This window comes from Rhea americana, unplaced genomic scaffold, assembly GCF_003343005.1.
Source record: "Rhea americana isolate MKP2758 unplaced genomic scaffold, rheAme1 scaffold_333, whole genome shotgun sequence".
In the NCBI taxonomy this organism is placed as follows: Eukaryota; Metazoa; Chordata; class Aves; order Rheiformes; family Rheidae; genus Rhea; species Rhea americana.
Window position 1 is genome coordinate 369,003 of NW_028186461.1, and position 26,406 is coordinate 395,408.

The 26,406-nt window shown below is 44.8% G+C and overlaps 1 protein-coding gene across 1 annotated transcript in view; it reads right to left on the reverse strand.

Annotated features, from left to right (window-relative positions):
* RALY (RALY heterogeneous nuclear ribonucleoprotein) overlaps window positions 1-23,179 on the reverse strand; it is a 95,009-nt gene extending 71,830 nt beyond the window's left edge. The window contains exon 1 of the mRNA XM_085311142.1: window positions 23,094-23,179. The gene's annotated coding sequence lies outside the window, so the exon portion shown is untranslated. The remainder of the gene's footprint in view (window positions 1-23,093) is intronic.
* Between the last annotated feature and the right edge of the window lie 3,227 nt (window positions 23,180-26,406).

Sequence of the window (26,406 nt, forward strand, 5' to 3'; positions counted from 1 at the left end):
CAAACAAAATGACAGTCACGAAAGAGAGCCGGGGAGTAGGAAGGGGCAGCGCRTCTCCGCAGGGGAGCACAGCCGCCTCAGTCGCGCTGCCTTCGCTTAGSGTGAAGCCAAAGCACTCAGTCCAGGAGTTACTCCTGAGCCGTCTAAGGAAGAGGATCATTTCCCGTGTTCTTTAAAACRGGCAATGTTTGAACTGAATGCAAAATGGCAGCGGCCTCCAGCTGAAAGCCAGCTCCGAAACTGCAGGAGCATGGCAGAAAAACAGATCATCTACCAGAAGCAGCTGCAGATGTTGCGCTTTGGAGCTCAGCTTCAGACCTTCTCCAGCACCACAGTGCCCCAGTCCCATGACTGGGTCCATACAGACCCCTCRGGTCACTCCTAAACTTCCTCCTGCAAAGGAGCTGTTAAGAGAGGAGGGGATCAGCCAACGGCACTCTTGCTGCAGGCAGGCTGGGCAGCTCTGGGGCTCAGCTGACTTTCTGTATGCTTTATCATGGGGGGGATGATAGGTCTTCGATTTGGCTTTTGGAAAGACCGGAGGAGAAACCTCAAAAGAAGCACAAAAGTAATAGGAAGTTCTTCCAAACCACAACTGCCATAAAGACACTTTTTGGGAGCACTCAGTTGTTTGGACGAACCATCCTTCTGAACGACTACTGCTCRCTGCAGGCATCATGACAGACCTGGAGGCGCGCTGGGAAATAAGAGCTGGAGCAAAATACAAGATTGCAGTGATTGTCTTGCTTATCTTTGAAACAAATAGTGCATCACTAACACAGTTCTAGCTAGCAGCACATCCAGCCGGCCCTCGCTGGGAACCCTCACACATTTTGGGAGAAGGCAATACCTGGCAGCTTGCAATCATTTTAGCAGGTATGGCCAAGCTCAAAGGCTCCTAGAGCCATGACGCCCAGGAAATCATGATGCTGTCTTCCCCCATCATGAGATTAAGAAAGCATAATTTTTCTGTTATCTTTGCATTTTAAGACAAGCTTCTGACCATCTTCTGTTTGTGCACAAGCATGACTCCTCTCTGTCTTGCTGGCTCTCCAGAAAGGACAGATGCCCATTCCTGCTGCCTTAACCTCCCATTGATTCTAGTGTTTTGGTGCCTTCTCTCCCGGAGAAGGCAGGGCAAGTGGGAACGAGAGGGGACAGCCTACCCTGCTCTGCAGACACTTGCTCTCACCCTGCACCTGGCCAACTGCACGTACTGTTTAAGGAGAGAACCACCCCACTGSAGCGAGACACAACACAGGCAGGGGATGCAGGCAGGGTCTCACTCTACCCACATAGCACATAGAAGACAGTACAGAAACACACAGACGCAATGTGCTGTAGAGGGGAAAGTGGCCAAAAGATCCAGCTGTTTTATTCACATATCCTTTTTCGTCTTCATTTTGTAGCTCTCCCTGCTCTCTTCCCAACATCCTTTCAGATCACTGCCCTGCTCTTAGATCTATCCATTCAGCATCTCCCTCACCAGCTGGACATGTTTAAGTAGGATAATTCTCTGAAAAGAAATCCTGCCCTAAATATTGTGATTCACCAAATTAGTAAGAGTGGAGCCCCTTAATCTCCAGAGGCTTCTGCTGCCTGAAGTATAAGCTTCACTTCTAATTAATAGCGTTAATGAATGCTTCTCCACTAACAAGCTCTCAGTAGTGTTTTTCCAGGGGCTTTGTCAGGAAGAGGCAGCAGTGTCAGGTTACCCTCCTTTCCCTCTGCTGTGCAACAGCTTGGTGAGCCTATTTTGGTCATGAAAGGCCCTGACTTTGCATTTAGAGGGATGGCTGTTCCTTTTTGCTTGGGGTATCTGGACTGAAGCAATTTTGCTCTGGAGATTGCATCTTCCTTCTGATGCCTTCAGTGGGTGCTGCAGTTTYTTTCTCTGTCGCTGGCTTTACTTTMCTCCATCAGTGTGGGAACCGAGCTCCTTTAGGCAGAGACGTTTTARATTTCCCTTCTAACRGGAAATCTAAGCAAGATGGGAGGAATCACTGCTAGGACATGTCAGATTTTTCTCTTCAGACCAAAAAGCCATCCTGGATGAGCAGGTCATCCTTTGATACCTAGTTTTTAAGACAGATGAATTTTCTTCTTACCACAAAAATAGACAACCAAATTTTTCTTTGCAGCCAGAAACGTACAGCTTCTTCTGATCAAGTAGCTTAACCCACACATATACAAGGTACTATGAAGGATGCTCAGGCCACCTTAGCTTTTTCTTCTTGAAGTTTGAAACCTCAAATGCTCTATCTTTCTCTCTTTGTTCGTCTCATCACTAACCCACCTGAGTCAGCGCATCTCTCATTCTGCAAAGAGCAATCCCTTGGACTGAAATACTTGTTAATTTAAAGTTTTATAGAATATAGATCTGTTTCCCTCCCAGCAATGAACTTTGCTGACTCAAAGAAAAGTGGTCTTTAACAATCCTCTAGATAGCTGTACTTTTCTTACCTAAGTGCACACAAATTGCAACCTATAACCAATTAAATAGCCAGTTTCTCATTTTTCACAACAAACATAATTTGTAACTCCAAAATGGTCAATAAAGAATCTTTTGTTTTTATATTGCATAACACTTACAACTCAGCTTGATAATTTTGGAGTCAATACTAAAAAAAAAAAAAGGCAACTAGGTTGCTAATTGAGAATCACCAAGTTAGTTCATATAACATGTTGCATATTTATCCAATTCTATGCTTTGCTCTAACTGTTAATACCACACTAAACATTTCAACTACATTTTCCAGAGAAGTACATCTTTCTCTCTTCAGTCCTTCATCTCATGCTCCTGGCTTTAAATGCTGTGAGACAAGTGATGGATCTGGTTCAGGGAGAAGGTATGATGAACCACAGTAGGATGAAGAGCAGTGCTTGCCTTGAACTAGGCTAGGTTTACTGACTGGAATGAGGGACAAAAAAATCCATTCTGTTCCCTATATAGAATTTTAGTGAGAAAAGAAAAGAAAAGAAACCATTATCATATAGGAAAATGTATGTTTTACCTTTGTAAGAGCTTTGTACTTTGGGGTGCCAAAGTTACATTTTCCTCTTGAACCTGGCTCCCACTGAGGCAGTGTTTGGTTTGATGCATGTCTCGTTGGAGAGGGGAGCTGGGCCCCCTTGGGCAGATGGGCACATGCTGTGAACTGCAGTCCAGCTGGAGAGCCCCAGCTCCTAGTAGGTGCAGAAGCAGCCTTTTGAAATCCAAATACTTCCATTTTATAAACCATACATTCTGTTTTCTGTCTACTGTGSTGAGTTATTTTTAAAACCAAGAAATAAAAGTGGCTCAATAGAAAGCAGATACTAGATCGTAGTCTCTTCAACAGCCCAAATTTCACTTCAGAGCAATTTGAGCCAAAGTCTTTGCATTCCTTCTGCTGCCTCCTTTGGGAGAGAGTCTGGAAACAGGACCCCCTGAGCCAGGCAGCAGAGTGAGCCAGCATCATTGCCAGAGCAACGCTGGAAGTCCCAAAACACTGGGGAGGCCCAAGACCCCAGTGGAATTTTACTTGAAGTTGTTGAGGACATGTCTTTCCATACAGCCAGGCCAAACTCAACCCCTTTGTGAACTGAAAGGCWGCTCTGCTGGCCAAGGGGACTTCAAACCTGGAAGGTTTGGAAGAGAGCTGAAGAGATTGTCCCAGGGCCTGTAGCATTTCACCTCTGAGAGATGTCAGGACAGGCCAGGACTGCATCCTGGAGATGATTTAGCTCCTCCACCCCCCTCATGGCTGGTGGAGGTTCTCTGAGAATGGTAYAGCCATGGTGATGTGACTGCATCTCCTCTGCTGTGTGTCTCACCAGGGTCAAGAGCAGTCCTGCGGTGCAGGAACACACACTTGGTTACAAGATGGTCAGTGTACCTGGCTRGTTACAGTCATACGCACACGTGTCCAGCACAAAGCAAGGGAGAAGAGGAATATGGAAGAAGGTGGAAGGAAAAAAAACCTAGTAAGTATCTTCATCAGAAGGGGCTGTTACTGAGTGTCCCTGATTCTGCAGAAACAGTGAAAGGAAAACTGAGCTTATAATGGCCACCTTGGCTGTGTCCCCATCTCCAAGGCCTCCCCCTCACACCTCTGTGGCTATCTTGCAATCTGACATTTTAAGAGATGGGATGTTAGGCTTTTTTTCACACTAATATCCAAATTCATAGGAGGCATTATTGATGTGACAGATTCTTTACAAATTCAAACATGAAGCCAAAAAAGCAGGATGTGTACATATGCCCAGAAATAAAAGCAATGCACTGCGCTTTCCAAAGCTCTCTGTTGGAGGGATATTTCTGATATCAGAGTGCTAATACAGCACAGCATTATATGGATTGGCAGTACACCACCTGCAGTATTAAGACTTCCATCAGCCTTCTTGTCATACAGACAAAGAGTAGAGTCTCTGTAAAAACCTAATACTTTGCAATTTTACAAGTTTGATATTAATACCAAGGCTTAAGAAGAAAGTACAAGTCAGCTGAATACAGACGGATGTTCTAGTTTGGCAATACTATTGCCCAAGAATGAGCTTCACTGCACTAGTAAGGCAGGACTGGCATTGTGCTAGTGGACACAGATGCTACAGAAGATGAAGAAGCCCAAGGCATGCCCTGAAGATTGATGCTCTGTTGTAGGCGCTACAGAAATACTACTGTATGTGAGATGAGCCTAGGCAGATCCTAGGGATCAAGGAAGGGAGAGAGGATGTGTACATGAGAGTCTCACTGACCAGATGCAGGTATGCGATGCCTTGGAAAGCATCCTCTTTCCACAGCAGAGAAACTGTGTCATGTCATGATCACGGCTCTCATGCACTGCTCCAGCCTCACTGCGATCCCTGGGGGCTGCCTCAGCTGAGGCCTGCAGGGTGGAAAGATCTTGCATTTAACCATCAGAGCACCCCTGCTCCCCCACAGCTCAGCTAGAGCTTCTGCAGCACATGTGGGCATGTGAGTCTCTCTCCCCAATTCTAGAGTCCACAGGAAGGACCAGAGGTAGGAGCTACATCTCTGGTCCCCCTTTCTCAGGAATTTAAGTGTCAATACCGGCATGACAGGAAGGAAAGACACTTCCCTCCTTCAACCATGCAGGAAGGAATGGACTGGTCCATTTGCAGCTCTCAGCAGGCAGGCCTCACCACCACCRTGAACTTAAGCCATGCACTACTTAAGCCATACAGTACAGGATCCACGCCCCGAGCCTCGGCATCAGAAATGTGAACTCCCACTGGTCAGCAGGCCAGTGGCACGAGTGAATATGGAGAGCTGAACAGACTGGTGAGACTCATGCAAAAATTGCACATCTCTTTCGGACAGACTCCATCCGGCAGTTTGAGACTGTAAGCTTCTAAGGCAGAGTAGCTCTTCCCTTAACTTGTCAGTCAAGGCCTACGCTTTTGGACTCAAAGGTCTTGCTTTCACAAAAGATTTCACRTACAGACACCACTCTATTGGTCACTACGTCTCAGTTACTTAGATCTGRGGTGCTGTGTCTGGTCTGCTCAGCTACAAAGCAGAGCCGTTTGGAGAAGAGGCTCTGCAAGTTTGTAGGTGCAGCAGGCAYGTCCTTGCCTGCAGTTCCTCCTTTCCTTTAGGGTCTCACATTTTTTCTCTCTGAATGCCACCATTAGGAGTTTAAAATACAAGACTGAAAGGACAGACAAAGGGTGAACAGGAGAGCAGGGAGCTGATGGCAGAGGCCATCCTGTGGCTTTGTTTTCTCTTGCAAATGAATTACGTTCTGATAAGAGATGGTGAAGGATTTTTTTGCCACATGCTGCTCTGTGATGGAGTCTCAGGTCTATRGATTACAGTTTACCAAGGAAACATCTCTGCAGACAAATGCTTTTAAGGAAGAAACACCACTGTTCTAATGAAAAGCTCGGAAAAGCATTTTTGTATGACCATTTCTCTTGGAAGACCAGCCCTACAAAGTCACATCCAAAACCCACTGTTTAGCATGGAAAGACTCTTACCAAGCACTASAGACTCTGTGTCTGGCTCTAAGTGGGACAGGCTAGAACAGCTTATCTGGATTTACTCTGGAACGTTCATTGTCCAGACCTGCTCACACACCTCCATGATCACTTTTGCTTGAGGCAAGTAGGAATGAAGCTTTCTTTCCATTATTTTTCCAAAGGAATAAAAGCTATGCTACATGGTTTTATTTCTGAGGTCCACTAAGAGTAGACAGATGGCCCTAATATTTGGGTTTGTGCCACAGATTATTCCAGTATCTTTTGAATAGACAGGCATACCTCTGACCTCAAGCTTTTAAATTAATTCATGCAATGCTCATCAGAATAAAAAGCCACAAGCCAGACACCTGGGCCAACAGAAGATTAGCCTCCTTCTCTGATTGAACCATTTACCATGGACTTAACCATAGTCACAAGCATCTCACATTCAAAATCTGTGACTGCAGTGTGAAATCAGTAATACTCTTGAAAAGTCAAGCAGGTAATCGCAAAGTAGCTAGTAACGTAGTCTGAGCTTGATTTGAAAAATCAGAGGAAAAGCTGTAAGTCAAACATTAAAGCAAGTTCTCTTTTTATGCAAGATTAGGCACTTTCCATAACCAATAGGTTAGCAAATCCTTTTAAACGCAATGGGAACTGCCACACGAAGGTTTGCAAGCCCTGTATCCCACCCTAATTGCACCAGCTAAGCCACACAGGCCAAGGGGTGACCACTGAAATCACCTTCCCATCCTAAGTGTGCCCAAGAGCTGTATTTGCAGAAAGAGGCTCATCACAGAGTCCTAAAGCCAAAAATCAGGGAAGAATTTAAATTTAAAATTACTCAACAGAACTTTCTAATGGTTTCTGTTAATGTTGCTACATTATATGTAACCTGTCACCCTCTCCCTTATCACTGCAGAAGGTAGAATATACAGGGGGCATTGCCAAGGCTTTAATCTTCAGCTCACAGCTCTGAACCCCCTACAACACACTCTTTCCCCAAGCCAAAGGGGCTTTTACCTCCACCACTCGATGCACCACTTTTGCCAGTTCATGGAGTTTTGAACCTCCAGGAACGTGTGTCCCATCATTTATACCCTGCTTGCGGGCAAGGCAAAGGAAAAAACTCATCGAAAGGCTTGGCTGTTCCTCATTATAAATTCTCTACACTGCTAAACACTTTTTTCCTCAAAATACAAGGTAATATGATGTGMTTTTGCAATATTGTTGGTTTTATGTGCCATAAAGCAGCATCTGCGTGTGTTCTGAATTTCAGTRCAGCTTTGACTTACAGTATCCCTTAATTGTCCATTTTGTTTACAACATGATAAGGAAAAGCTCAAATACAGCTTTTTACCCCCTGCAAATGCAGATATTGTTGCTTATTTATAGTTCTGTATTTGCAGAGAACCTATAGAGACAAGAAGAAATGTCATTTACTTAGGAAGGCAGATGTATTGGACTGATCACTGTGCAGATGGGCCTAGAGAATTTCACAAAAGAACCTTAGAACCACAATTCACAGCAGATGATAAATTATCCAAACCCTTACATGATCTTCTCTGTGAGCTGTTGTCTCAAAACAAACTTGGCAAAAAATATAGAAAAAGTCCTTCTTTTAGCTCCAGCAGGAAAGTAYAGATTTCTGGTTGTCAGTGTTTAAGCTTACCCAACATACAAACACAAAAGGAGTTCTTTCTTTTTTGTATGGAGTAGGTAGGGTGAGGATGAGGTCCTTCCTACATTAAAAAGGTGTATTCAAACATCTGGCGAAATAAAGCTACAGAGGCAGCAGAAAACTGGTCTCCTTTTCCTATAAAGCAATAAAAATTGCCATAAGATGGTTAGGGAGAGAATATTAATTTGGGAAGAAGGTCAAAATTTCATAGACTACTATGGATTTGTCCCTGAAAGCATCAGGAAAGTGACCTATCTCCAGAGTTTATAGGATGATCCCCAACTACAATGTCTAATTTGAGTGAAGAAGGGAGAATGGAAAATTGGAAGAATTGAAAAATTCTTTAACAGGAAAGAAGAACATAAAACAGTCCAACAAGGAAGCGTGGTGTTCAGACCACATCACAGCGAGGAAGGTTTACCATATGCAGGGGCTGAATTCCCGCTTTCAGGGCCCATTAAAACAAACCTCTGCTGAATTCCACCTGGATACAACACAAATAATACAAACCTCAGTTAGTTCCACCTGGGGCACAGACAGGCTATTTTAATGGCCTAGTTCACATATTTTATTTCCTAGCCAAGTGCAAGAATGACATTAACTTACTGAAGAATTATAAGTACTTATAACCAATCCATCAGTTAAATCAACAACATTCAATCAGTCTCTATGGGGACAAAGCTCTGGGGGCACCCGTGGGATCCTCCTCAGACGTGATCCCACTCTTGCCAAGCTGGGGCAGGTCCACTGGTTGTGGATACGCCATGCCTTGGTGTTCGGCCATCTCCTCTGCTGGAGTTGTTACCTACCTAAGATCTTTCAAGCAGCCTTAAGATTTAACAAACCGTGAACAGGTAAAAAAAACCCATGCGTCGCTGCTGCTGCAGTGCAATGTAACAGTGCTGAACACGGATTAGAGTCTAACCCAGCAGCCTTTCAGTAGGCACTTTAYTACTTTGACCTCAGTTCTTACCCATCTGATGGCCTGGGAGACTGGAGCTGATAGACCCAAACATGTTCTTGGCTACCAAAAGAATCAATAGATCCTTACACCGTATCAGTTACGTGATGTCCCGGGAAAATGGACACCCTAGATACAAACGTGTATCTCATCAGAGTATTTTCAAGTGTGGATAGCTCAGGGAACTGGTGGCATGATGAGCCACCATATACTGACATGCTCTGCCTTTTCTACAAAGGAGCTGATTTTTCTTGTGCCAATAGTATGACTCTGGCTTGATTTTGCCTGTATTTCTGGCATGTKAAAAGCCTCAGATCAGTTTCTGTGAAGATGCCATTCACCTGAGGCCCGTAGGAAACAKTCCTCATTGCTTTCTTGCATTCTTCAATCTCTAACCACTTTTCATAATATAGTTGTAATGTATTTTTTCTGACACTTTTTAGAGGTCATTATCCTGGTATATTTAATTCACACCTGAGCTGAACTAGTATGAAAAAAAAGTTAAATTGACTGTAGGTGGCTCCAGCCTTCTTGTGCCATTATTTCAATATTTTTTTCCTAAGTCTCACTCCGAACAGTATCTCCGGCAATCACAGTTCATATTTTATCCAAGGTTAGACAGGGTTGTGTGGGWAGGGTGTTCCCATATTGCTTGTTTTGTTTTTAAGTCAGGCTGATATGCAGGTAATGCAGCTCTAGATCTTGCCTTGTATATTTTCTAAAATGAATAGTTTCTACCAGTAACCCTCCTCCCATGTTTGTGCTCAGATTGCAAATCACACAGATACAGATAACAAAATAACCTGTGCATCTGCAGTAATGCATTTTCCAAATCCATCGTGATAATGGCAGGAACTGGTCTGTAAGTAAATGGACCATTTATTTACGGATCATAAATAAGAGCATTCAATTTTTCATGACCATAGACCAAAACTAAAGGTTCCCTCTCTGTCTGAGCTGATGGACACTCCGTTCTTGCGCATTAGGCTGTGACTGGCAGGGGGGCAGCTGCAAAGACAAAAGAAGCAGCATTTACATCCTTTCCCCTTCCACAATGTCCTGCTCACTTTAATGCTGGCTGGGAAATAGCTCCAAACCAGACAGAGGTTTGGACCTACTGGCTGTGGGCAGCCAAGGTTTCTCCAGGGCAGGAACAGCTGGATGTACTAATTTCTGGGGAAAYAGCAGGAGTAAAGAGCTGGTCAGAGCAAAAACTTCTCTTCTAGCCAGCGCTGACACTTGGGGGAATGTGTCCAAATGAGTCCATCTCTCTACCCTGGGAGCAACTACCTGATTGTGGGGCACCTCTGCAGAGACCCTAAGGACCTTCTGCATAGGGCTACAGTCACCAACCCTCCTCAATGTGCAAGAWGTTCATGAGAAAAGGCCCACTTCTTCCTTACAGCAACTTGGATGGGAAAAATCAGCACTAATTTTGAGTGAGAGTGATGTGGGGACCCAACCAACAGCAAGCTCAGCCCACTTGGGCCAGTAATTACAAGGAAGCTAGGTCACTAATGTGGGGGATAAATTCAGTAGAGCAATTTTAAGGGGGAGGGAAGAGAAGAAGACGATGCTGGCAAGCACAGGGTGAAATCAAACTGGAGAAATCAATAAAGGGAAAGGACAGAGGGGGGCGACGGGAAGCAGGAAGAGATAAATTAAAGGCTTGCCCAAGGGTTATGATGGCTAGTGAGCAATAAATTAAATAAAAGAGGGCAACAGGGACAAGCAAGGTAGTGTGAAAAATTAATTAAAAGGAAGGGAGGCATAACCAAGGCATAAACCATGGGTGCTGGCAGAAAGATTAGAGAACCCAGGGAATGAAGAGGCTTTGAAAAGTGTAATAGGAGCCAAGGTAGAGGCTAGAAAGCCTGTGACTGCATGTGAGGGTCAGATAAACAAGGAGGATACATCTRCAAGAATGAGAAGTATGAAACCGTTGCAGAAGCAAGTAAGCCCCTCACCAAAAGACGGGGCATTGCTGGGAATGAGGCAATGGTGCTGCTGTATAAAGCTAAGAACCTCGGCTTTTGCAGCCAAGTTCATCATGGGATGGATTAACTCTCCTCATCCACCTGCAAATGGTCACCTTCCACATGCCTCTCTACCTGTGATGGAGACCACATGTGTACTACCTGCAGGAGCAGGCACAGATTGGGCATGGTGGTGGTCTTCATAGGACTTCTCGCTGTTTGCCAGAAAGGATAAGCAGCAGCTCATAAGCTTTGCAGAGAGCAGGAGAGTTTCCCAAAGCCAGCGTTTTTGCCCTGATAGATTTTCTGTTTGCAATTTGAGATCTGTCTGAGCTCTGCAAGGACCAGGACTCAGGCARGCTGGACAGGACCCACCGCTCAGAAGGGAAAGGCAGCCCTGCTCCCTCCTCTAGAATCTCAGCCTCTTTGGCCCCAGACACTAGTGTATTTACAGGGTTGCCAAGACCACAGGAGTCTTCCTAGTTCCTCACGTTTCTGAAAACAACAAACCTTGAAAACCGTTACTACTCATCACTGCAGAGCTCCTTAAACCAGTATTTTATCTGAGGGCTGTTAATTGAGGCTGTAGTCCTTACGTTGTTTTGCTACTGTAGGATTTCTCACGAGGAGCAGGGATGCAATTTTTAGAACCCTAGAAGGTTCTGGGGCATGTATGTGTGTGGGGAGTATTTACATTAATATTTTCAGGCCCTTCTGAAGTCATAGATAAAAAGGATTGGACAAATTTGGACCTCATCTGCCTTTAAATCAGCATCCTTTGAAATGAACAGCCTGTTTCAGCACTCCAAGAAAACAAGGCTAAGAAGATGGTAAGCAAAAGATACGTATGTCAGAGGAGAGAAGAAGAAATAGTAAAGGCATTCAAAGATGTAACAGGCAAATTAAAAAAAATTTAAGTAGAAGTTTTTCAAACACCAAGAGAGACACATGCTAAATAAATACACTGACAACGGCAGCCGGAGTCCGGCAATGAGCAGGTTCAGAACAGCACCATGGGTCTGACCTGCACAACATGGAAGAGAGTACAAGGACTTCCAGGAGCCTCAGTGGACTCCATCAGGCACTTCAACAACAGGATAATTAACATCATCGATGAGAGCTGAATGGGCTCCCTAACCTCTCCCTGCCCGAACAAACTTCTCTGACTTCTGTTGAAATCAGATTATAAATAACTATCTAAGCAGTAGTTTATTTTACCTACATGTAATAGGAAGCAGGTAATGTTTCAGAGATGATGTAACCTAAACAGACAAGGCAAAAGGTGTATGTCCACCCCCTTTCTAATGTATCAGAACAGAGCTGCAGAGGAATTAGGGCTCAAGCTAATGAAAGACCAATTCAAGTGTAAGCACATGCCAGTGCTGTGCTGAGCCGGGCACGATCATGTAGGGAGCTGGCGATGGACGCCGATCTGAGCACAGTGCTCTCCAGACCCCACTCTGTCTTCTCTGGGAGACTACCTTTCCTCATTTTGTGTGCGTTTTTTAAAACTCACAAATTCAGCCTGTGAACACAGCCCCACAGTTATTCTCCAYCTCCCCCTAGATGCTGCTACTGAGGTTCAGTGGGACTTCTGCTGCACAACAGGGACAAAAGCAYCATATTCTGTTATGTTGGGACATGGCAGATGACTGAAAGCCCTTGCCGTGCTGTGGGGTGATGCTTTACCACTCCCCAGGTCATCTTTTACAGCCCAGAAGCTGGCAACTGAGTCCAGGGCGGTGCACACGAACACCGTAGAGTCCACAGAGCTGGTGCTGGCTAGGTGCCACACACTGTCTGTCACTGCAGTTCACCTGCTAAGTGGTAGCTTGTAAAGCTGTGATAAGACAGGCTTTTTCCTCTGGGGACATGGATACTGCTATGAATCCTTCTCCCCACCTTACAGCAAGCTGCATTCCCCTGCAATCATGAGAGAGGCAGATCTGTTGAGGAAGACAATGTTCCCTTTTAAAGTTACTTTTCTGACTATAACCACTTTTGAAACTTTGCCATGTAATACAGTAATTCCTTTAATTACCTTTTTAACTACAAAAAGTCACTGTTCAACRGTAGGGCATTAATGACACCTCCAACTCAGACTTTCCTGCATGGGTGTTAATCCACTTTCAGAAAACCAGGAGATTGCCTTCCTGACCCGCTGCTCACATGCAGCACCTTCAAAGAAGAAATCTTTTATCCAAGATGATTCATGTGAGATCTTTGGTATTTTTTGTTTTCTGCTCCACTGGAAGAAATGTGACCATAACACACATATCCAACCTGAGGCCACAAGTACTAAGGTGAGCAATGTGGAACCCACCRCCACAGCCTCCACAGCATGGAGCTGGAGCCTCATCTGGCACTCCTCGCACCTGCAGTTGCTTGGCCCATGCTGGAAGGAACAAGTCACAATTCTTTCATGCCTTGCAATGATCCRGAGGGAATTAACAGCAACCACCACACTAAGGGCAGAGAAGAGGACATAAGCCATCTGCAATATTCATGAGGAATAAATGTATGCATTGCAGAGTAAGTAAACTTCACCCAAGGGCACCAACAACTTCTTCCAGCTAAGCCCTTCCTGACACGGTTGCTACAAACTATTATGCCACTGTTTGGAGAATCCCAAAGAGGAACCAGACTCTGTGCAAGATGCAAGCRCAGGCACGTGTTAAAGCTTTGCCCCAGCCTGCAGGAGATACGGCATAACAAGGCAAATGAGACAAGGTGAATTTGGAGGGTGAGATAACCTGCAGGAGGTCAACGGGACACAGGTACAAGTTCTCACTGCTGCCTGGCTTGATACATTCTGGTTCGCAGACAGCACAGCAAAGACAAGGTTTTAGGGAGGGATGGAAAAGAACAAAAGGCAGTTTGATTAGCTGAGGCTTGAAAGGCTTGAAAGCTGAGGCTTTCCCTCAGCATGCAAAAAGGCACCGGCAAGCAGACGACCAAGGCTGCCATGGTCCCTGTCACTTGTTCCCTGTTTGTCCCTCTCCTTCAAAGGGAGAAAGAAGAGCCTGTGATGAGAACTTGTCCCTGCTGAGCCCATCTGCCAGAGGAAAGCTGGAGACTCAGATCAGCCCTCCAAGGTTACAACAGACGTCCTGAGGTCGCCCTTACTGACTCTCCGACCCTCATTTTTTGTATAAATTTCACACTCAGGATGAAAAGAAAAAAAAAACAGGATTTTAGAAGACAGAAAACCATCCTCCCCCACACTGCTCCTCATAAACCCAGAGGTGTGTGGCATCTAACATCCTCCGGGTGTTCCCATACACAGGGGAAAGGAACCCAGCCTAAAATCTCCAGGCAGCACACGGTCCCTTMCACAAGTACGACAGCATCTAAAAAGTCAGCGCCTAAAAGAGGAATCATACATAACAGTGAAATGCTAGAGAAACAGGACAGTAAAATAAGCAATTTCCTGGCTAATTCCCTAAAACCCCCAATTCAAACCTAGCTGGAAGCAAATCTCAGGCTTGGATTTCTATCGATGAAGCAATATGGCCATCTGCTTGCTTGTCCTTCCCACACTTTTTGCTAACTCTTATTTCTCTCCTTAAAAAAAAATCCATGCTCACATGTCATATTTGATGCATCTGACAAGGTCAGATCCATCATATCCCATCAAGCACTTGCCAATGCAGCCTTGCAAAGGGAAGCCAAGAAAAAGTGTGCAAAGCAAGATTTATTTTCAAGTTTTAATTTTAAGGTATCACCTTGCCTCCTGCTTTCTGATGCACTTTCCAGCCTTGGGACTCTCAGGAGCAGCAGCAAGCTGCCTCTCTGGTTAGGAGAGGCAGGTTAGGTCACTCACAGTGAGTGAGCAGTGCTGAGGTACTCACTTGTCTCCTGTCCTAAGTGTCTGAGCATCTCATGGAATAATGKTTTCATAGTCATTACACCAGTTAAAGACGGCAACAACATTGTTCCCTTTGGAAGACTGAGGACCAACAAACTCRGGCCTGGATCCTCAAAGCTGCCTGGACACATTTGATGGCTGAAGTGCCACCATCTTGACTGAGATTCAGGGAAAAACATGGTAGGGAGCTTGAACTTTGTGACATACTTTTGAGCTTGTCTTCCTCTAGCATTAAATCCTCGTCCCTTGCCTTTTTCTCCAATACGGTGCAAATTYGAACAGGCAGCAACTGGTTTTGGACTGAGAAGGTAGAAATTGCCTTGCAGGTGAGGGAGGAACAGGCTGATAGAGGTGAGGACCTGGTGGTTCAGAGAGAGGTGACAAGAACCTGTCTCCAGTCCTTCTGGCCATCAGCTTGTTTCTTTAAGGAGGAGCTAAGCTGTCAACGAAAATAACCCACTCGACTTCACAACTTCACTCCAGCTGAGTTCCCACTCAATGAATGCATACATACAACTGGTAGGCACTGGGAATGCATCCTATCAACAGGAATTTTTAAGTTCCCTCTAGAAAAAAWTTAGGAATTTTTTTAAAGTTTCATTCTGTAATCATCCGCACCTGAAGCTTGAGCACAGGTGTTATCTTTGCCCCTCTGAGCAGAAGTGACTCCTGTGATTACCTGTCAGCTGGTGCTTACACATGGAGTTATTTGGAAAAAGTTTTTACATTTTCAATTCATGCGCTGCTGTAATCTAAATTAACCTTCAAGTGTTGAGAAGCTCTGAGAAACAGAGATAATTTCAAAACGCAAATCCAGGAATTAAAAAACAAACCCCTCAAATCAGATAATTTAAATTGACATGTTATTTTGATAAGATCAAGATTTGCAGAAAACTTAATTCTCAGATACAGTATTCATTATGAATCACTTACTAAGGTCTYAAAAGATTCAAACATTTTGGTTGATCATAGGAAAGAAGTTCAGAATTTAATTGTTAACTCAGGAAGGTATTTTAACCCATGGATTACTGTGAGCACAAGTGTTTTGACTGAATTTATAAGTTTAAAAGAGACATATGCTTAAGCGCTTTAGTTTATCAGGGTTTTAAAGTTCAAAGCATGTACAGTACAATCCCCTGGATCATGTATGCTACATGAAGACATTTTCCATTTTCTATTCAACTTTACTTTCCTTAGATAACATCAAATGACCTGCTCTTTTCATATACATCTGGAAATAATGCTTTCCTGGTGTCTTGGCAGAGTGGAGGAGAACCTCAAGCTACTGTATTTATTTAGAAGCACAGCTAAAGCTGATAATTATTTATCTATGCTGAATAGATTCACAGTGCAAACACTTCTCTGCAGATCCTTTTGCAAGTGGCAGGTTAGGTGCTGGATTTCTTGTGATATTTTTTAACTCTAGCTGTGCAGGTAACCACCTAGACAGAGCACTGAGGCCATTTATGAAGGGTTAATTGGCATCTTCCTCCACTCATSTTCCACTAACGCACCCTGAGCAGGGCCCTGCAAGCTTGGCTCTGACAGAAGCAAGGAAGCAGCTTCTTAATTAAGGTCAGTGCCCTGTGTCCACAGCTCTGCTGGCATGGGTGAGCGCTTGTCCACCTCTGCACGGCTCTGGCATGAAGAATGGCAGCTTAACATGTTAGGATTTGGCTCTCATTGGAAAACTTGATCCTTTAACGGAACTGCTTAGGTTCCCACTCAAAGCCAGCTGAGCTCAGCTCTGCATAGGTAGAATACCTGCCGGGGCAAAAGGAGGCACTGGCTTTGCCCTGGAGGATTTCCAAGCTGACTGAGACCAGGGTCTGAGCTTTGCAGGCAGTGCTCCTTGTGCATGCAATGTGCTAAAAGATTCCTAATCATCTTCCAGCAAAACAACCTCCAATGTGCTCTGTTTTCAGGACAAACAAATTAAAGACAGGTTTGGTGCCAAGAACATGCCTTTTCTAGCTCACAACTTGTGTGTTTCCGTACAGAGATCTGTCACGGACCACGGCCCCTGAGCTACAAGAGTGCTCCTCTAGCTTTTGCATTAGCCAGGCAAGCTCCACAGCCCCATTTCACCAGATGAGCACACATTTATTCAAGGTGAAAACATGTTCCAAATGAACTAGCTGCTTGGGAACATCCTCCAGCCAACTGCTTGAAAATATTGCACTTTTCATTAGATTATTTCCAGCACAGATATGCGGGCAAACACTCTACTTAGAAAGGATTTTAGCTGGGCCTTCACATTTATTTATTGTAGATAAAGATTAAGGGGCTTTAGCTTTCCAGGGAATTTGTTCCCATTCTCCACAGCTACAAATGCTTTCCTGTGCCTCCCTAAACCCATGGCTTGCAGATGCTCAGCCTGCCCCAGCTCACACACTGCCTTCTCACCACTCATGGGGCAGAAAGAGGCAGAAACATGCAGAAAAGTCAATCTGGGCTCATTTCTGAGAGTTCAAGAGGAGTAACTGGCKGAACACCAAGATCGAATCTTGAGGCACTGAAGAGTAAACCCAAGCTACTCTGCAGTGCATGGGCAGGTTTCTCAACACCTACCTGATAGTCTGGGGGGCCTTGAGCATCCTGAGTGCTGAAATGAGCTATGTATTTTTATATCCTGCAGAAACTAGAAAAGTAGAAAAGTAGGAAGCAAAAAGGGAAAGAGGTCAAAGCCACTTAATTTGAAACTACTCACTTTGGAAAGCCTTTGGAATGGGACTGAGCTGCTTGTACTAGTGGGGCCTGAAGAGCACTGCTCATGCTTTTTATCAGAGGTGGAAGCACACTGATTGACAACATTTCAGCCTCCTCTGGCTAGCTTGCCATCAGCTTCATCTCTGCACTAAGACCTGGGAGCACTAGCAGCGGTCTACACAGATGTCTCTCTCTCATTCCTATGAACAACCCCAAAACTCTGGAGGCAAGGAATTGTTTCAGGGCATTTCAAACTTGGGAGTTGTAAATGAGGTGATATAAGGACTATAACCTGCAATGACACACCTGGAGGGGGATTTCCCAAAGTGKTCCTCACCTCCAGCTTCCCAAGCAGCAGGTCATGGATAGCAACAGGCCCTTCTGAAAACTGCTACTTCTTATCATAGAACCATAGAATCAGTAAGGTTGGAAGGGACCTCTGGAGATCAGCTAGTCCAACCTCCCCTGCTCAAACAGGGTCATCTACAGCATGTTAGACAGGGTTGCATCCAGGCAGGCCTTGAAGATCTCCAGAGAAGGAGACTCACAACCTCTCTGGGCAACCTGTTCCCATGCTCCGTCACTCTCACAGTGAAGAAATTCCCCCTCACGTTCAGGCAGAACTTCCTGTGGTTCAGTTTCTGCCCATTGCCTCTTGTCCTGTCACATGGGACAACTGAAAAGAGTTTGTCCCCGTCCTCTTGACACCCTCCCTTCGGGTACTTATAGACATTGATAAGATCCCCCCTCAGTCTTCTCTTCCCAAGGCTGAAGAGGCCCAGCTCTCACAGCCGTTCCTCAKAGGGCAGATGCTCCAGCCCTCTGACCATCTTCACAGCCCTMCGCTGGACTCTCTCCAGTAGCTCCATGTCTCTCTTGGACTGGGGAGCCCAGAACTGGACACAGTACTCRAGATGAGTAGAGGGGCAGGATCACCTCCCTCGACCTGCTGGCAACACTCTTCCTAATGCACCCCAGGAGACCATTGGCCTTCCTGGCCACAAGGGCACATTGCTGGCTCATGGACAACTTGTCATCCACCAGCACTCCCAGGTCCTTCTCTGCAGAGCTGCTCTCCAGAAGGTCAGCCCCCAGCTTGTACTKGTGCCTAGGGTTGTTTTTCCCTAGATGCAGGACTCTGCACTTGCCCTTGTTGAACCTCAGGAGGTTCCTCTCCGCCCAGCTCTCCAGCCTGGCCAGATCTCTCTGAATGGCAGCAYRGCCCTCAGGTGTGTCAGCCACTCCTCCCAGCTTGGTATCATCAGCAAACTTGCTGAGGAGRCACTCYGTCCCCTCATCCAGGTCATTGATGGAAAAGTTGAACAGGATGGGACCCAGTACTGAGCCCTGGGGGACGCCACTAGCCACAGGCCTCCAACTAGACTCCACGCCACTGATGACAACTCTCTGAGTTCTGCCTTTCAGCCAGTTCTCTATCCACCTCGCTGTCCACTCGTCTAACCCACRCTTCCTKAGCTTATCTAGGAGGATGTTATGGGAGACAGTGTAAAAACCTTGCTGAAGTCAAKGTACACAGCGTCCACTGCTCTCCCCTCATCTACTGAGCCAGTCACTCAGTAGCGGACCCACATTTTCCCTAGTCCTCCTCTTGCTACTGATGTATTTGAAGAAGCCCTTCCTATTGTCCTTAACATCCCTTGCAAGACTCAATTCCAACYGGGCCTTAGCCTTCTTCGCCACATCTYTACACACTCTGACAGCAACRAATCTCACAAATCACCTCCTACCCTCCTTTTTTGTCATTCAGATTATCCRTGTTTAAATTCCCTATACTGTCTCATCAGAATCATACATACTTAGAATGACATCTCCTGCAAGCCAGCAGGAAATCTGGACTTGGGTAATATAAATAATGAGAGAGGATAGAAAACAAGCTTAAACAGAATATTTTTCAGTGCTAAAATGTTAATCCTTTTCTTATTTCACAGGGTACCTCACCACACCGATCCTACAACCTTGCAAAAGAAAAACTCTGTAGATTAGCCAGGATTCATGGAGCWTCGGGAAGAAGAGTTGAGATTCTCCCTGCTTGGGCGATCTCAAGGCTGTGATCGGTAGCACCCCRGGAGTGTGCACCCTGGAATCTAGTTAACCTCGCAGCCCCCTCTCATTTTGTGGGGTACACTGGGGTTGCTAGGTCCATGAGGAGACAACATGTGTGTGACAGATCCCGAATTCAGCTCCTCAGCAGCTTTTTAACTAGTTAACCCTTCTTCCACCTCTTACATTTGCCTAGGTGGGAGTTCTCTTTTTTTTCTGTATTTTACACACATCTGTTTTGACTAACAGTTTGCATCTTAAGCTGATGACAGCATTCATGTTCCAGAACAGCCATCTGCAGAGGGGTGGTATGAATGAGTGCCCTACCATAAATACTACACCTCCATTTCAAACACCGGCAATCAGTCTTGCTGCTAGGTTCACGCAAGAGAGAGCAACAAGAGGTCTGAMGCCTTTTTTCCCTATCCTTGCTAAACAAAACCGCATACTTTGTTTCATCTACCAGGAATTTTCTAAGGGTAGTTTTAATTATTTGGATTTCTTCTCCCTTCCTTTGAGATTTCAACAATACACAAATCACTGGAGACAGCTGGGGYTGACTACAAACACCTGCATTTCCAGAGAAGACTCTTTGTCCATGGTCAAGAACTCATGGAGCTCAGTACACCAAGCATCTCACACTCTGCTCTGAACTACTTGATAATTCTTCTTCACCTGCACAGCTCCTCCATCTAAATCCCTACACTGGGAAGCAACATTGCTGATGAGGTAATCACATTCAATAATTTCCTTAAATTATAAAAAGAATTTGTGCGTGCAGGTATCAATATCCACACTGCAGAAATCACCTAATCTGATCCTAACTGCCTACAGAGAAATAAAAATAAAATGAAAGCAAACAACCCATAAAGGCTGAGGCCAGTCTCTGCCTAGAGACAGCCAGATGGGCAACATTGCCCTTTCTTGTTGAAGTGTTAGAGCTGCAACATTTGTGTTATAAATAACAGTCCCAGGAGCTAACTGAAGGCTAAATTCATTCTCAAGGCTTTGCACAGTACTTCTGCTCCTAAAGTGTTGAAGTTGTTTTCTCATGGTTTATGACACCTGTAGAGCCCTGGAAAAAATTAYGGCTTTGTAGTTACTCCAGATGCATCTGTTACCCTAGTGCACATTTGTTTCCTTGACAAAAATATCATAGGCAAGGAGCATAATTTGATCCTACAGCTACAATTTTTGATTGGACCACGCAACTCTGTCAAGGAAATGTTTRTATCTTGCTACCTCCACTGTACCAGGTTCTGCCGTCATCAACTAAACAGCACCACGCTGGCACTGAGAATGCATGGYGCCTCTCCTGCGTCTGGAGCTCAGCGCTGACACCTGCAACTTCCTTTTGACCTGCACAATCTTTTCTAAATTAAGAAACCTATTACATCGCTTCCTTCCTTGGCCCACAGAGACGCTAAGAAGGTCACTACCAGACCACAGCTTACTGTGCTATGGAGTGCTGTCCTAATCCTGGAAGGACAGGAACAGCCTTGGCTCATAAATGACCTGAACGAGCGATTAGAGTCTGGATTTATTTGTGATTAGACACAGTGATGGTGCTCAGCAACACTGACTACTTCTAAGAAAACAGACACAAAATTTCATCCATCCAGTTTATACTGAGCTACCTAAACCCTTGTAGTACGATTTATGTCCTCCAAACATGGGACACTTCCAACCTTCTATAAGTCAACCAGTAACAGGTATTTCTATCACCTTTCCTGCATTGCTGGAATAATGGGCATTTTCATCAACCTTCTTAGCTCTCCAAAGTTACCTTCAATGTCCTTCTTGAATTGCCTGAATAATAGATACTGTCAGAGCTTTTTCAGTATCCGCAAGAAATTGGTAGCTTCACGGCTCCCTCTGGAATCAGCTCCTGCTCTATGAGCTCCCAATAATTTCAGGGGAAGAATGAAAAATAAAAAAGAGAAGAATCAACCAGCAGAGTTCAAGAGTTCAGAAGTCCCGTGAAAGGAAAGAACTCACCAGATGAAGGAACTACTGCAATTCAAGCCCTACAGTCCCAGCACACAGCATACAGAAACTTTCCTCCTGTTAYGGGACAGCACACCGGTACCTAGGTACAGTAAATGCTCTACATAAAGGGAAGGCTCCGTAGCTTACGGCAGTGTTCAACACGGCAGTGGCTGGAACAAAACTTTAAAAACTGCTGGCAGTGTTCATTTGGAAAACAATCTTGAACGTTCAAAAAACAAAGTATTTCTTCCATGCTGCTGAATCCTGTAATTTCCCYGGGTGAGTTAAATACTGATCTATGGAATTAGGGCACAGTATTTCTCTTATTCATGAAGAAGGGTTTTAGCCAGTGCATTTGCTTAACTACATCAGAATTTTTTAGTCCTATTTCACGTAAAGATATTTTTATTGCTACTAAGGGATGGTGCACTAAACTACAGGAGGAAAATGTTTTTAGATAAATCATAAACAAACCCAAATTTCTATTCTCCTTCAATTTACTAATCTGAGTTTGAAAAGGTTCAGATGAATCTTTACCACTCTGTTATATTGGAGTTTCATGGTTAAGGTTTCCAAATAAAATGAAAAATATAAATCCCTCAGATCTTTATTTACTTAACATGGCATCTGCTGAGGTGCACCAACTAACAACAGCTCCTACTCATACAATAAGTAGTTTCACTGGGTCACATTTATTTTTTCTCTTTCCTACTTAAGTTCCTACAGGAAAAGTTCAACAATAATACCAATTAAAACAAACATGTTACACCATGACCATAAACCCAGGAGAACAGGCAATCAGGACCTGCTTTTATTCATCTGTCTGGGAATGACAGAGGAAAGACCACCGTTGAAAACATTACACTGCTCCACATTCATATCATGCATTGTACATAGTCTAGTAACTTCTACCAAGTCTTGAAATCTTCATTCATTCTCTGTTGACACAAACTCCAGGTTTTATTCAACTGGATTCCCAGCTGAGGACTTCATCCCCTTTATTGCTCAAGAAGCACAGCAAGTTTCTAATAGCAACAAAGATCCCTGGACCAGCATTTCCTAAAATGTAGGACGTAGTGTCACTTGAATTGACCCCCAAGTCCTTTTCTGTCTTCTACAGAAAGCTCTTCAGGGCTCAGCCTATCTGGCCAAGCTGGGTAAGGGGGATGCTAAAGCACATGGTCTGACCACCCTTGGACAAGTGCCCTTCCCAGTTTGCAAGGGGAACATGAGCTAAGCTGCCTGAGTGCTGCACTGGGTCATCATTCCCCAGCCAGCTCTGCAGTGGGCACAGCACAAACCATTGGCCCCCACAGCTGCGGCCCTGGAAGCACTCTCTCTGTCGGGTATTGCKGACTTGGTTATCAAGGGTATGCACCACAAAAGTCAAAACCAGAGTCTGCTCCCTAAATTACCCRGAAACCATGAGCATATTCACATGCATTTACTAAACATTGCAAACAAAGAAGGTACAGTAAGTATAAAAAATGAACCAGAAATTAAAATGTGCTGAATCTCACCATGTCCAAAAAGATCACAGATCTGCCCATCAGGGCATGATTAAGGTACGCCAACTTTTATAGCCCACAGCTAATAAGGGAACGGTAGATTCTCAGCCTATCCATTAACCTTTGGCTCTGCCAACACTCACCCCAGGCCAGTGTATGACCACTATCAGCAGGCTCAGTGGGAAAGCTGCAGCCTGAATCCAGAATGAAACTCACTCATACCCTTCTGCATCTCAAGCAAGATGTCCTTCCTGCCCCAAATCTCACTGTCTAGTGTTTCCAAGCACAGCAGAGTTACAACAGCAGGGAAATACGGAGATCTCTCAATACCATTTGCCATTTCTAAATGTAAAAAGAGAYAAAATCAGTTACTTACCTGCAATGGTGTGGGCACTTGCGGTTTCTGAGTCCTTCTCGCCACCAGTCAGGGAGCAGATGTAGTACCCCTCTATGATCTCAGCTTCACCCTACAAGAATCAGGACACAGAGTTTTCCGCCAGTTGTGATAAGCAGATAATCCAGTACTTTCTAATCCTCAGCAGAGAAGGGTATGCTGTATTGGAAATAAGAGCCTCTGGCTGGTTGCTGCAAGGATCAGACCCAGGACTTTCGGATCTAAGTCTCTGAGCTGCTTAGTAAGAAGCTCAAACSAGAAGACACAGTCAGCTCTGTTAGCAGGACTAAATACTTGAAATAGCTGGTGAGGTGTTGGTTCAKATTGGCTCAGGGTAAGGAAATCCAATGAAAAATACTACTAATGCTTGCTGAGAAGACAAGGTTACTGACAGACAGAAGTGGATAGGAATTTTTGGTCACCATGGCTGGGATTTGTTGAGTGAAAACTGAAATTTTCCATAGTATAATGGAAGCTTTGTAATGGTTTTCAATTTTTGTTGTGAAAAACTGAAAATGAAAATTTTGCTTTGGGTCAGGCTGACTTGAATTGAAATATTTTGTTGACTGAATTGGCATGTTTTTCTTTAAGTCAGTTCAGTGYTCCTCTGGATCCGCTCTGAACTGCCAGGATTCGTCCTGGGACTTTACGATTACTGCTTCCCCTTCCCCCCTACGGGCTGAGATTCCTAGTTGCACTACATGCAATGCACTGATTTATCACCTTGAGAGACCTGCCAGGTAGAAACTAAACCAGGGAGTTCCAGTTCAAAAGGCAGCTAAAGGGTTTTCTATACTGATTTTGATGTTGAGCAACATGCAGGTGCCTACTGAACAAGCTTCCGTGCAACAGCAGCTGCACAGCCAGGCTTGCAAGCTGTCCTCCTTGCAAGGAATTCTTTGGCTGAGACAGAGCAGAGTATATTTGCACACTTTGAAGAACTGGGCTAACTGCTTCTTTAGAAGTGGAATCTACATGCCATCAAATCCTCACCCCTCTACAAACAAATTCACACCAAATCCTCACTCAGGCTCCTGGCGCAAGGAGCTGGTGCTCAAGCAGCCAGGATGTAGCTCAGACTTCCTGTGTGCTCTGTGCTCTCCTGCCCCAAGGTCTGGGACAAGGGCTGTCTTTTTAAGAGTGCAGACTCTAAACAGCACAGAGTTTACAGCATTGGATCCAGTCTTCATAAAGCCAGCCCAGTGCCTAAACCACTAACAAGATCCAGAGACTTAAACCCATCTGCCACTCCTTCAGATCAACTCTCTTGGGCTAGTGAAGATACACAAAAGAGGCAATAAATCAATGCAAGATTCTGGCTATTCTTTTTCCATCTTTTTCAATCGGTAAATTATTACCACATTTGTTTCCTGAGTAACCAAGGCTTTTTATTGTTGAAAGAGCAACATATTTTCACCCTGCTTTATGAGGCACTCAGATATCCAGGCTGCCTGATCCAGCGGAGAGGACACAAGGAGCAGTCAGGGCTCTGTCAGTCATAATAAATGTTAAGGCAGAGAGTCAGTTCATCTGTCCAGCCTGCCAGGATAGACCCTCCATAATTAGAGGCTCAATTCAGCCTCAATTATACTACAGCATTGCGTTGCAAAAGGTCAGATTGGAACGAAGCTTTAATTAAAACAGAAAAAGGATCAAAGAGACAGAGAAATGAACTACTGGGCTTTAACCAACAGAGAAGACAAACGTATCTAATGAGCTGATCAGAGTTCACACACTGGCTGTCACAGCAAAACTCTCCGCACATTTGGCAGTGTACTGAAGGAAGAATCCTCCCTGCACAGGGGTTCAAAGCTCTGCGCAATAAAACCGCCTCAGTGATAACAGCTAAAATAGGTGACTCTTTGCCATGTGGCCAATTTTGCTGTCACCCAAGAAGGAGTTCAGAGGAGACGAACTTCCCAATGCTGTTTCCTGAGTTCCTTTCCATTTCAACAGACCCATCATTCTGGGTTAACGGTCCTCCAAAGATCTGGTAGAAGCTCAACTGAATATATAAAGTGCTGGAATCAACGACATGAGTGCAAAAATGTCACGAGAACAGGTTTTCGTGCAGGAGGGAAGCGAAAGAAGAGGGAAACAAGAGAAGCTTGAGGCCAAATCAGGTCCAGAGTGCTGAACATGGCACCTCTCAGTTACACTGGGATCCTGGAAAAGCAAATGGCTTGTAGCCTGGGTATGGTGTCTGCTGTGATCACATCTGCCAGAGCCCTGTGGGCCCCTTCTTTCCCGTTACTCAGACAGAACAGCGGGAGATGGAGAATTACAGGAGGTCTCACCAAGCACAGAGGGGCAGAAGCTTTGCTCGAGTTTTGGATGAGCTTCTGAATGCCCTTCCCTACACTTGGTCCCTCTACTACAGCAATTAGATTCACACAGCCCCCTTGACAGAGGCAAAAGTGCTTACCTTGCTCCAAGCCTTGCTTTTCTTGTCCACAACTCAAAAGTGTGAGAGAGGAAGCAATATACAAGAGGAAAAACTACACGGAGTAGAAAAGAGCATAAAAAGCTCCGAGTTCTGTTCTTGGCTCCACTATGCACTCATGCCTCTGAGACACCGGGCCAAATTATTGCATCTCTTTGTGCTCCTTAGGATGTGAAGTTGGATGTAGATAGAGTCTATAAAGTGGATTCACAGCCTCACATGAAAGGTATACAAGAGGTGGTGGCAAAGACAGAACTCTACTAGTAAGACCAAGAGGAGCTAAGAAAAGAAAGTCCACCTCTGTTGCTCCATCATTCCCCCTTTCCCAAAGGTACAGCTGCATTAAAGCCCAAATCATCCTGCTCTTCTGCTGAGCTCTTCACTGCATGAGCTAGCGAGGAAGAGGGAGCAGCAGGTTCCAGCCCTTGCAAGGCTGGAGTTAATCAGTGTAGTTCACCACCCTGCAATTTTTCTAGAATCACTTCAACCAATTCTGAGCAATTCAAAAATTGAGGAGGACGGAGGTAAATACTCTACCAAACTATAGATAAAACAACAAAATCTCTCAGACAGAAGAAACGCACTGAAGTGTACTACTTTATTTTCACTCTGGGCCTCCGAAGCATTTCCCTCCTTTCCCTGAATGATAACGGGTATAAACATTAAATATAAATTCTCCAACAAAAAGCAAAACGCACTGAAGGGTAATAAATCACAGGGACTGGATGGCATTCAGAGGAAGTTGGGGGAAGGAATAAAGGATGAAACAGCATAGATACTGACTAAGATGTATCATAGGTCCTTAACAACCCAACAGCTTGCCCCCACAGCAGGGGACTTGCCATTACGGGT